Source organism: Pseudopipra pipra, chromosome 2 (genome assembly GCF_036250125.1).
Source record: "Pseudopipra pipra isolate bDixPip1 chromosome 2, bDixPip1.hap1, whole genome shotgun sequence".
Classification (NCBI taxonomy): Eukaryota; Metazoa; Chordata; class Aves; order Passeriformes; family Pipridae; genus Pseudopipra; species Pseudopipra pipra.
Window position 1 is genome coordinate 71109511 of NC_087550.1, and position 9508 is coordinate 71119018.

A 9508-nucleotide genomic window follows, 5' to 3' on the forward strand; every position below is an offset into this window, starting at 1 on the left:
TCTTTTTCCCTAAAAGTAGAATTATAAAAATCAGTAAATAAGAGGCAGATTGTGAAATCATAGTAAGACCACACAGATGTGCAGATCTATAACTGGAATACTAAATTTTATGAGCAGAGTTTGAGGAGTCATTTTGTTGGATTTGAGTCAGAAAGAGCCATTTCAGTGCATTCAAGAGACAAGAAGAGAAATCTCCATCAACCCAAAGGCTAGCAGAAAATTTTCTTCGGGGAAAATATGCCCTCTTCTCATGTCTCCCATTTTAGTATTTAGCTTAATGCACATCATGTATTTGGCTTCTGTCTGTGTTTTTCTTTCCCAGAATATTTTTTGTAACAGATTTGCCCTTCAGCGTTAACTACCCTTGATAGTTTTCTCTCTTACTGCGTGATTACTTGCTTAGCATAATGACTTTTCTGCTTTTTTAAATTAGTGTGGTGTCACAGGAATTACTGTGTAAAAAGTTGACTTTAACGCAATATGATAATACCAGTAATGGCAAAAACATATAGAAAGTTAATGTAACTACATTTCTGATGTCCTTAATAACCTTTCAGAATTTCCATGTTTTATTTTGGACAGTTAAATCTTGAAAAGGCATTTAAAAAATTCATAATATGAAATATGAGTTCTAGAACATGAAAATACCAAAACACAGATGAACAAAATTTCCCATCAAAACATTTTATTCTCGTTAGTAAAAGTTGTACAACCTCCCCCAATATCTCATTAAAAACACCAATTTTACCTGTTATTCTAATGCCAACCTGATTTATTGATATGAAATTATGATTATCTTCACTTATAAACCAGATACTAATATACATTATAATTCATCAACATAATTCATAATTCTCTCTTATAGTCTTCATTGTGCTTATATTATAAACTATGGATAATTTTATACATTTTAAAAATAGAATTATTTTATATTTCCAGAATACATTTTTAAAAAGAAACTTCTTTTATTTATTTGCAGATTTTTAAGATTTTACTTTTAGTTCAAATACATGATACATTTATTTTTTTTAACTGAAATTTGAAATGACAAAAATTCCAATTGCTGATGAATTATTATGTGACTTAGTAGCACAATAATGTTGAGCACTGACATACCACTGCTTTTTTGATTTTATTCATGTACTAAAACTGTGAAAGAACTCTAGAACATGGATGACTTTTGAATCAATAACTACATTTGACAGTGAAGAAGTTTTACTTTTAGGTTTTTACTGTTCTGGGCAGTGAAAAGTTTAAGCAGTATTATAGCAAAAATGAACCATAATATTTATGTTCCCTTCTTTCCTATTGATTCATGTTAAAAATAATGCTATGAGAAAACTACTGAAGGACAGAAAGACAAAGCCTTTTCTTTTAAAAAGATTGAGCTGTTAAATTATATAACGCCACTTAATGTTTAGAGTAAATCCTCATACAAATTCAGATATTAACTGATAAACAAATGGACCTATGAATATTTTTGTTTTATTCTCTTGTCAGTAGAAAATATTTCCTCAATATATGCTACACAAGAACGCAAAGAGTACTTCTCATAAGCAAGCCACTGAAATTCTGTTCTTTTGCATAATAGAAATGGATTAGTTCTGTTCTGCTTAGTCTCCAAGCCCAGGGAAATGGAAATGCACATGTGGGTGTCTAGCTCATAAACTATAGTTAACTATTTAAGGGATCATATAAGTGCTATGTTAAAATATCATCAGCTTTCACCATTTAATACCATATTATGCATTTAAGCCCTGATAATCTCACACATGTTTTTTCCTAATATCAGAAAGAATCCAAAAACATTTGTATATATTAGTCACAATATTTCAGTGTTAAACTAGTTAACATAGTTCAACTTTATTGAAATTATCACTAATTTTCAAGTACAGGGGATATTTAATATGATAATTATAAGGTCTTGAAAGAAGTTTGGAACAGCTTGCAATCTCAAAGAAAAATAAAATTCACTCTTAAAATAACTTACATGAACAAGGTTTTTGTACTTGGTAAGGATAATGAAGTTCTCAGTGTATATACTATCTACTTTATTAATTATGCAAAATTCTGTCATTTCTTTTCAAAAAGCTATTCAACTGGAATGTAATTTAAAACATAATAGCTGAGAACAAATGTAAATGTTTCTGGAAGTATGAGATTAATAACTTTGGCATTAGTTAACGATTATTTGGAATATATTGGTACATTTTTCACATACAGCTTTGCTGCTACACTTCATTTCTGATCTACAAGATCCCTGCTATTATTGTGTGGAACTGTGTCATGTTTGTGAACAAACTCAAATAACTATTTCAAGTATTAAGTAAATATTGCCTAATTTACTTTAAGTTACTGAAAGTCTTGACCCAGGATTTCTGAGGTTATCACAGGTTCTTGGGGTTTCTGTCCCTTTCTTTATTAGCAAAAAAATGGATCTAGTTGAAAGTTATTTGCTATATTTTCCTTGGATCTGGATGATTTATACAAATGTATTCCTTTATTTGCCATATCATCCTTTCTGTTAACTAATTTGAATATTTCTCTTTAATTTTTCATTATATAAATCTTAGTGGAGAAATATCAGTGCTTTAAGGTTTTTATACACCTCATAAAAATTCTTCAATTTTTTTCACAGTGTAACATCCAAAATTCTCCAGCACACCCTGCGGCTGGATCTGCATTTCAGTACATCCTGCTCTAGGCAGATTGGACTTGCTGGCCTCATTTGATTTGCAAGGAAAATATGCTCCAATTATCTCCATGAAGAGAGCTGCTAGAACATATTTTTTTATTTCCTCCCTCTGGAAGAAAATTTGCATGTGCAGTGGAGTGGTGAACAAGTTCCCCACAACATGGAGCTGAAAATGAAACAAAATACATGTCAAAATTGAAAGATGCACTGCAGGGCATGCTCACCTCGTAGGTACAGCCTTTTACTCTACAATATGTGTTGGATAGTTACATGTCACCATCCTGTTAGTTTTTTTTGTATGCCAGGTCCTCATGGATTATAACTTTACTAATAAATTAATTGATTTTGGGTCATGAGGTAAACGGACAAGAAATTAGAAAACAAAACCCCCAAAATGGAGAAAACCAAATGTTACTTTCCAAAGAATGGAAATATATAGAATTAATTGCCTCTGATCAATGCTAATGCTCAAATGATGATTTGGAATTTTCAGAGAGAAGACCAGCCAACACAGGCTAAACTGTTCAAGGGACCATTGCAGCTATTTAACAGTATGGTTGATTGAATTCCAGTGCCAGGGAACTTTCTTTATATCTGTATAATTTTTTAATAGAGAATTGGATTCTATTTCTGGATTCTATTTTTACTGTGTTGTTACTCTAACATATCTAGCTTGCTCAGACTAATGCTCTGCTTTTCTCCACTTGCCTATGTAAGAATTTTCTGATGATCTGATGAGCCTTAACCTCCGTTGTATAGAAACCTAATTTGCAAAATGTTATGCAGAAATAAGGGAATATGGAGGAAATCAGGTGTTTGATCCCAGAGAGCTCCTTCCACAAGGGGGAGATGAAACTGCATTTGAATGACTATCAAACACCAATCAAATTAAAAGGCTTTATTTGATAAGGTACCACTACTTTCCCTGCTCGATTTTGGAATTCACAATTGACTTGCTCTTTAATGTTCAGTATCTTCTGATGCTATCTTTGCTAAGGTTTTCACCCTTTAACGAACATTTTACCTGTTACCAGGCAACAGATTGTATGCAGAATATAGTCAATGTTTATATATATAGTCAACATATGTACATATATATAGCCAATATTGTGTGATTTCAACAATGGTATGTTAAGCAGTAGCATTGAATACTTTTCTTTATTGAACATCCTTCACATTCATGATTCTTTATAAATATCAATAACAACAGTAGGCAGTAGGAAAGTATTAAGTTATTACCAATACATAATAGTTTTTCAATAGTTCATTTTCAATAGTTCAGGTTATGCAACATGTGGCCAGTTCTACAAATTCATTTGTGTGAGATTGAATAAGAAAGAGTTTTATTTCACATACTTATAACTATTTAGAGTATTTATGAACATTGCAGAAGACCATTTTTTTAACTTCCTAGTTTGTTTTCTAAAAGAATTAGGACCTCTAAATTCCCAACTACCTTTGTAGACACATTATTACATTGTTTCTGACCTATAACATTTTTTTCATTTATTTTTTTTCTGCTTTTATGGGTTGGGTCTAGTAAGTATGCTCGTAAAATATTCGGTTTGCCCCCTCCACCCCTTTCCTCCTTCTTCCCCTCCGATTTTATTGGTCATCATGATGCCATATGGTGTGGGATATCCCTTTGGTCAGTTGGGGTCAGTTGTCCCAACTGTGTCCTCTCCTAACTTCTTGTGCAGCCCCAACCTCCTCATTGATGGAGTGGGGTGAGAAGCTCAAAAGGCCTTGACTCTGTGTAAGCACTGCTCAGCAATCATGAAAACATCTGTTATCAGCATTGTTTCCAGCACAAACGCAAAGCATAGCAACATGCAAGCTGTTGAAAGAAATTTAACTCTATCCCAGCCAAGACTAGTACAGTCTTCACCCTTTGTTCCATACTGATTATGTCATGCTCAGGTCCCACACTAATACATCCTCATTAGCCATGATCCCCTTGTCATCCTTTGATATATATATATAATGATATCACTCCTTTAGTTTGCAGGCAAGCACTATAAAATGTCCTGTGCGTTCACTTAGCCCATGATTTTGAAATTCATCTCTTTTGGTGGTCACTCAGGACAGAAAAGGTTGTGTGTTGCATGGAGTTACTAGGCACCAAACACAGCTGAGGTGAGATCACCACTGCACTTATGCTGCTTTGCTGGTTCCCATCTATGTACAGCACATCGTCTAGAATAAAAAAGTAAAAAAAATTGCACTGCTTATTTATTTCCTTTAAATCTTTCTTAAACTAAAAGGAAGACAGTCTCTAAGCTTTTTGTTCTGGGATCAGTAGTATCAGAGAGCTACCTAGATAGGTCTTCAAAACCATGCATTGAATGATATAAATTGTTTATCTAATTTTCTCATTATATTTTCTAAAACTCTGTGAAATTATTTGGCCTTTCCTATCTCCTTTTATTTCCTCCAATATTCTTAGTATAATGAACATCTTAAATTGCAAATGTTCATGTTTTCTAATTTTTAAACAAGTATTTTCTTGTTCTATGCTTAATGACTTTAAGAAAGCAATTGTTTTCTTCACAAAAAATGTATATTACAGAAAATATTGCCAAGTATTAAAAGCAGTTCTATTCACATAGAATCTTCTAGCAAAAACAACTGATTTAAGAAAAGGAAAATCATCCAAAGACATAAAAAAAAAAAATCCTGATTATAGTCAGGAATTAAATATTTTAATTTTTTTATTCCTAAAATACATAAGTTATAGATGGCTATAAGTATTCACTCACAGGCACTTGAAAGAGAAAGATATATAGAATTTAATCAAGCTTACTGATTTTTGAGAAACATTTAAACTTTTTTCTTTTTGTATAATCAGTGTTCATCTTGAAAATTAAATTTATTACACTCTTTCATTGCTAATCTTGGCAGCAGCATTTAATTCTTGATATTCATTAATTCCAAAATCGATATGTTTTATTCACACAGGTATTTAATTATTGGATATCTCAGAGAATCACAGAATATGCCAAGTTGGAAGGGACCCACAAGGATCATTGAGTCCAACTCCTGACCCTGCACAGGACCATACCCAAGAGTTATACCATGTGCCCAAGGGTACTATACAAATGCTTCCTGAACTCTGTCAGGCTTGGTGCTGTGACTGCTTCCCTGGGGAGCCTGTTCCAGTGCTCAATCACCCTCTAGGTGAAGAAATTTCTTTATAATATCCAACCTAACCTCCCCTGACTCAACTTTAGGCCATTCCCTCCAATCATGTCACCACAGAGAAGAGATCAGTGTCTGCCCCTCCTCTTCCCCTCATGAGTTGTAGACTTCAATGAAGTCTCTCCTCAGTCTACGCTTCTCCAGGCTGAACACACCAAGTGACCTCAGCTGCTCCTCATATGGCTTCCCCTCAAGGCTCTTCATCTCCGTTGTCCTCCTTTGGACACTCTCTAAGAGCTTAATCTCTTTCTTGTATTGCAATGCCCAAAACTGCACACAATATTCAACATAAGGCCGCACCAGTGCAGAGCAGAGCAGGACAATCACCTCCCTTGACCAGCTGGCGATGCTTTGCCTGATGCCCCCCAGGATAGGGTTGGTCCTCCTGGCTTGGCACTGCTTACTCAGATTCAACTTGCCATTAGCCAGGACCCTTTCCATGGCACTGCTTTCCAGCAACTCATTCCCCAGTCTGTATGAACAACCAGGGTTACCCCATCACAGGTGCAGAATCCGGCAGTGTCCCTTGTTGAACATCATATGGTTGGTGATTGCCCAGTCCTCTAATTTGTTGAGGTCTCTCTTCAGGGCCTCTGCACATTCGAGAGAGTCAACAGATCCTCCCAGATTTGTGTTGTCTGCAAACTTGCTGAGTATCCCTTCCAGTCCTGTGTCGAAGTTATTTATGAAGATGTTGAAGAGCACAGGATAAGATGGAGCCCTGTGGAACCCTACTACAGGTCACCAGTCTGATGATCCCTCATTGACTATAACCCTCTGTGCTCAACCCGTGAGCCAGTTGCTCACCCACTGCATGATGTGTTTATCCAGCTGTGTGCTGGACATTTTGTCCAGAAGGGTCCTGTGAGAGACAGTATCGAAAAGATTACATCCGCTGGCTTCTGATCAGCTAGGTGGGTTTCCTCATTATGAAAGGAAATCAGGTTGGACAAGCAGGACTTTCCTCTCATGAAACCTGCTGGCTGTGACCAATGACTGCATTGTCTTTCAGGTGTTTTTCAATACTTCTCAGAATAATCTTCTCCATAACTTTACCACACCTGAAATGTTTCTGCATCAATGCACACAGCATAAGGAACAAATAAGAGGAGCTCGAAGCTTTGGCACAGTCCCAGAGATTTGATGTCATTGATGTGAGTGAAACCTGGTGGGATGAGTCCTGTGGCTGGAGTGCCCTGTTGGATGATTACAGGTTCTTCAGGAGGGATAGGCAGAGCAGAAGAGGTAGAGGGGTGGTACTGTATATAATAGAAGGGTTAGAATGTATGGAGCTCACAACTGGCAATGGCACAGTTGAGAGCCTCTGGGTAAGAATCGAGGGGCAAACAAATAATGGAGATGCCATCATGAGAGTCTGCTACAGACCTCCCAGCCAGGATAATGATGCCAATGAATAATTCATTGAGGAACTAAGACACACTTCCAAGTCAACTGCTCTTGTCTTAATGGGGGAGTTCAGCATGCCAGAAATTAACTGGGAGCACCATATGACTGGTACCACCTAGGCAAGAAGATTCGTAAAAAACCTGGATGACAACTTTATTGGACAGGTCATAAGGGAGCTGGCTCAGAAAGATGCCCTCCTTAATCTGCTGCTTGTCAACAGAGTGGATCTCATGAGTGAAGTGGAGATTGGTGGCCATCTTGGCCACTGTGAACATGAAGTGATCAAATGTTAAATCTCTACTGACAGGAGGAAAAGTGCCAGCAAAATCTCAGCTCTGGACATGAGGAGAGCAGACTTCAGGCTGCTCAGGGAATTAGTAAGTAAGGTCCCCTGGGAAAATCTTTTTGCATCTAGATGCTGGGGTCCATCAGTGCTGCTTGCTTTTCAAACATCACCTCCTAAGGGCAAAGGAGCAGGCAATTCCAAATGCCAGTATTCAAGCAGACAAGGCAGAAGGCCAACTTGGATGAGCAGGGATCATCTCGGAAAAAAGGCAAAAAAGGAAGGTATAAGTCCAGTGGAAGCGAGGTCAAGTGACATGAGAAGAATTCAGAGATGCTGCTTGCCTCTGTAGGAAGAAAATTTGTGTAGCTAAAGCTCAGATGGAGTTGAAGCTGGCCAGAAATATGGGGGACAATAAAAAGAGCTTTTTTAAGTATATTAATGTCAATAGGTAGTGTAAAAATATCATTTGCCCATTACAGGATGAGGATGGTCACCTCACAAACAGGGACAGAGACAAGGCAGAGATGTTTAATGCTTTCTTTGCCTCTATCTTCAACACAGATGACAGACCAAGGGAGTCTCAGTGCCCTGAGGTGGAGATCTGTGAGAATGATCAACTCCCAGTTGACCCTGAAATTGTGGAGGATCTGCTGCTCCAGCTGAATCCCTAAAGATCTATGGTGCCTGATGGAATTCATCCAAGAATCCTCAAAGAGCTGACTGATGTCATCACAAAACTTCTCTCAATGGTTTTTGAGTGGTCTTGGGAATCCAGAGAGGTCCCAGCTGACTGGAAGCTGGCAAGTGTTGTCTTGATTTTCAAGAAGGGCAAGAAGGGGGACCCCAGAAACTATGAGCCTGTCAGTCTCACTTGACTGCCTGGTAAAGTTATGGAGAAGATTATTCTGGGAAGTATTGAAAAACACCTGAAAGGCAACACTGTCATCTGATAGCTTGGACATGTTTGTGTCTGTGTGTTTGTGAGTACATGCCTGTGTATATAAAGTATACATATTAAGATTATGTAATATAAAAATAACAATGGGAGTAATTTTTAAAAGTATCAGCCTGAAGGTCAAGCTTCAGAAATAATTTCCAGAGGAGATTAAAGCATAGTAGGCTTTGATCACCTCTGGGAAACAGTAAAACCTTCCTGCTTTGAAAAACTTGTTTCACTCTAACCAGAGCAACAGTCATAGCCTAAATAAAGACCAGTGATTTTCCCTAGATGTTCAAAACTGCAGACCGATCTCTTTATAAGCTTTAAAAAAATAAACTCACACAAAAAACAACCCCACAGCATGACCATGACTGTAGCACGCTTACATTTTCCAAAAACAGAGTATGCTCTCATCTTTAAAATCCACTAAGGACATGGAAATCACCATTATTTATTACATAGGAGGAGCAAGTATTGAGTAGCAGAAAAAGCAAAACAAACAAAAGCAGGAAGATAGCCTTGCCATTGGAACTGGATTACTCATGTGTAAATTAAGCACATACATAAATGAGAGTTTTCAGGTCTAGGGCCCTAGGCTACCATTTGTGTTGTCTGATTTGCAAGAAAATTATTTTCTTCATTGTGCCAATTACTTTCTGCTCAACTTACAATAGCTTCCAAATACATCATTAGCCAAATAGCAATTACCTTGGGCAAAGAACACCTCTTAACAATGCTCAAATTGTTTGGCTTATGGAAGCAGTGCTACTTGTGAAATTAAACTGCAGCTAAAAAAGAGACTTTTAACAGGAGACTTACAATTTTAAATAATTTCAAATGCAATTTTTTCAAGGGAAATTTTTGGTTCCAGGCATGTTATAATTTCAGCATTAGCAAAATGATATTTACATTAGCATTGTATCATTTGTTTTGGAAAAATCTGCTATCCTGTAAACTGAATGTACCAGCTGCTGGCTACCTG

General features: G+C 36.7%; 1 long non-coding RNA gene across 1 annotated transcript; it reads left to right on the plus strand.

The window, feature by feature from the left end:
• Positions 1–7280: 7280 nt before the first annotated feature.
• LOC135406964 (uncharacterized) lies at positions 7281–8545 on the plus strand. The gene is made up of 2 exons (XR_010426607.1): positions 7281–7677; positions 8148–8545. It is a non-coding gene; the product is annotated as an uncharacterized LOC135406964 (long non-coding RNA).
• The last annotated feature ends 963 nt before the right edge of the window (positions 8546–9508 follow it).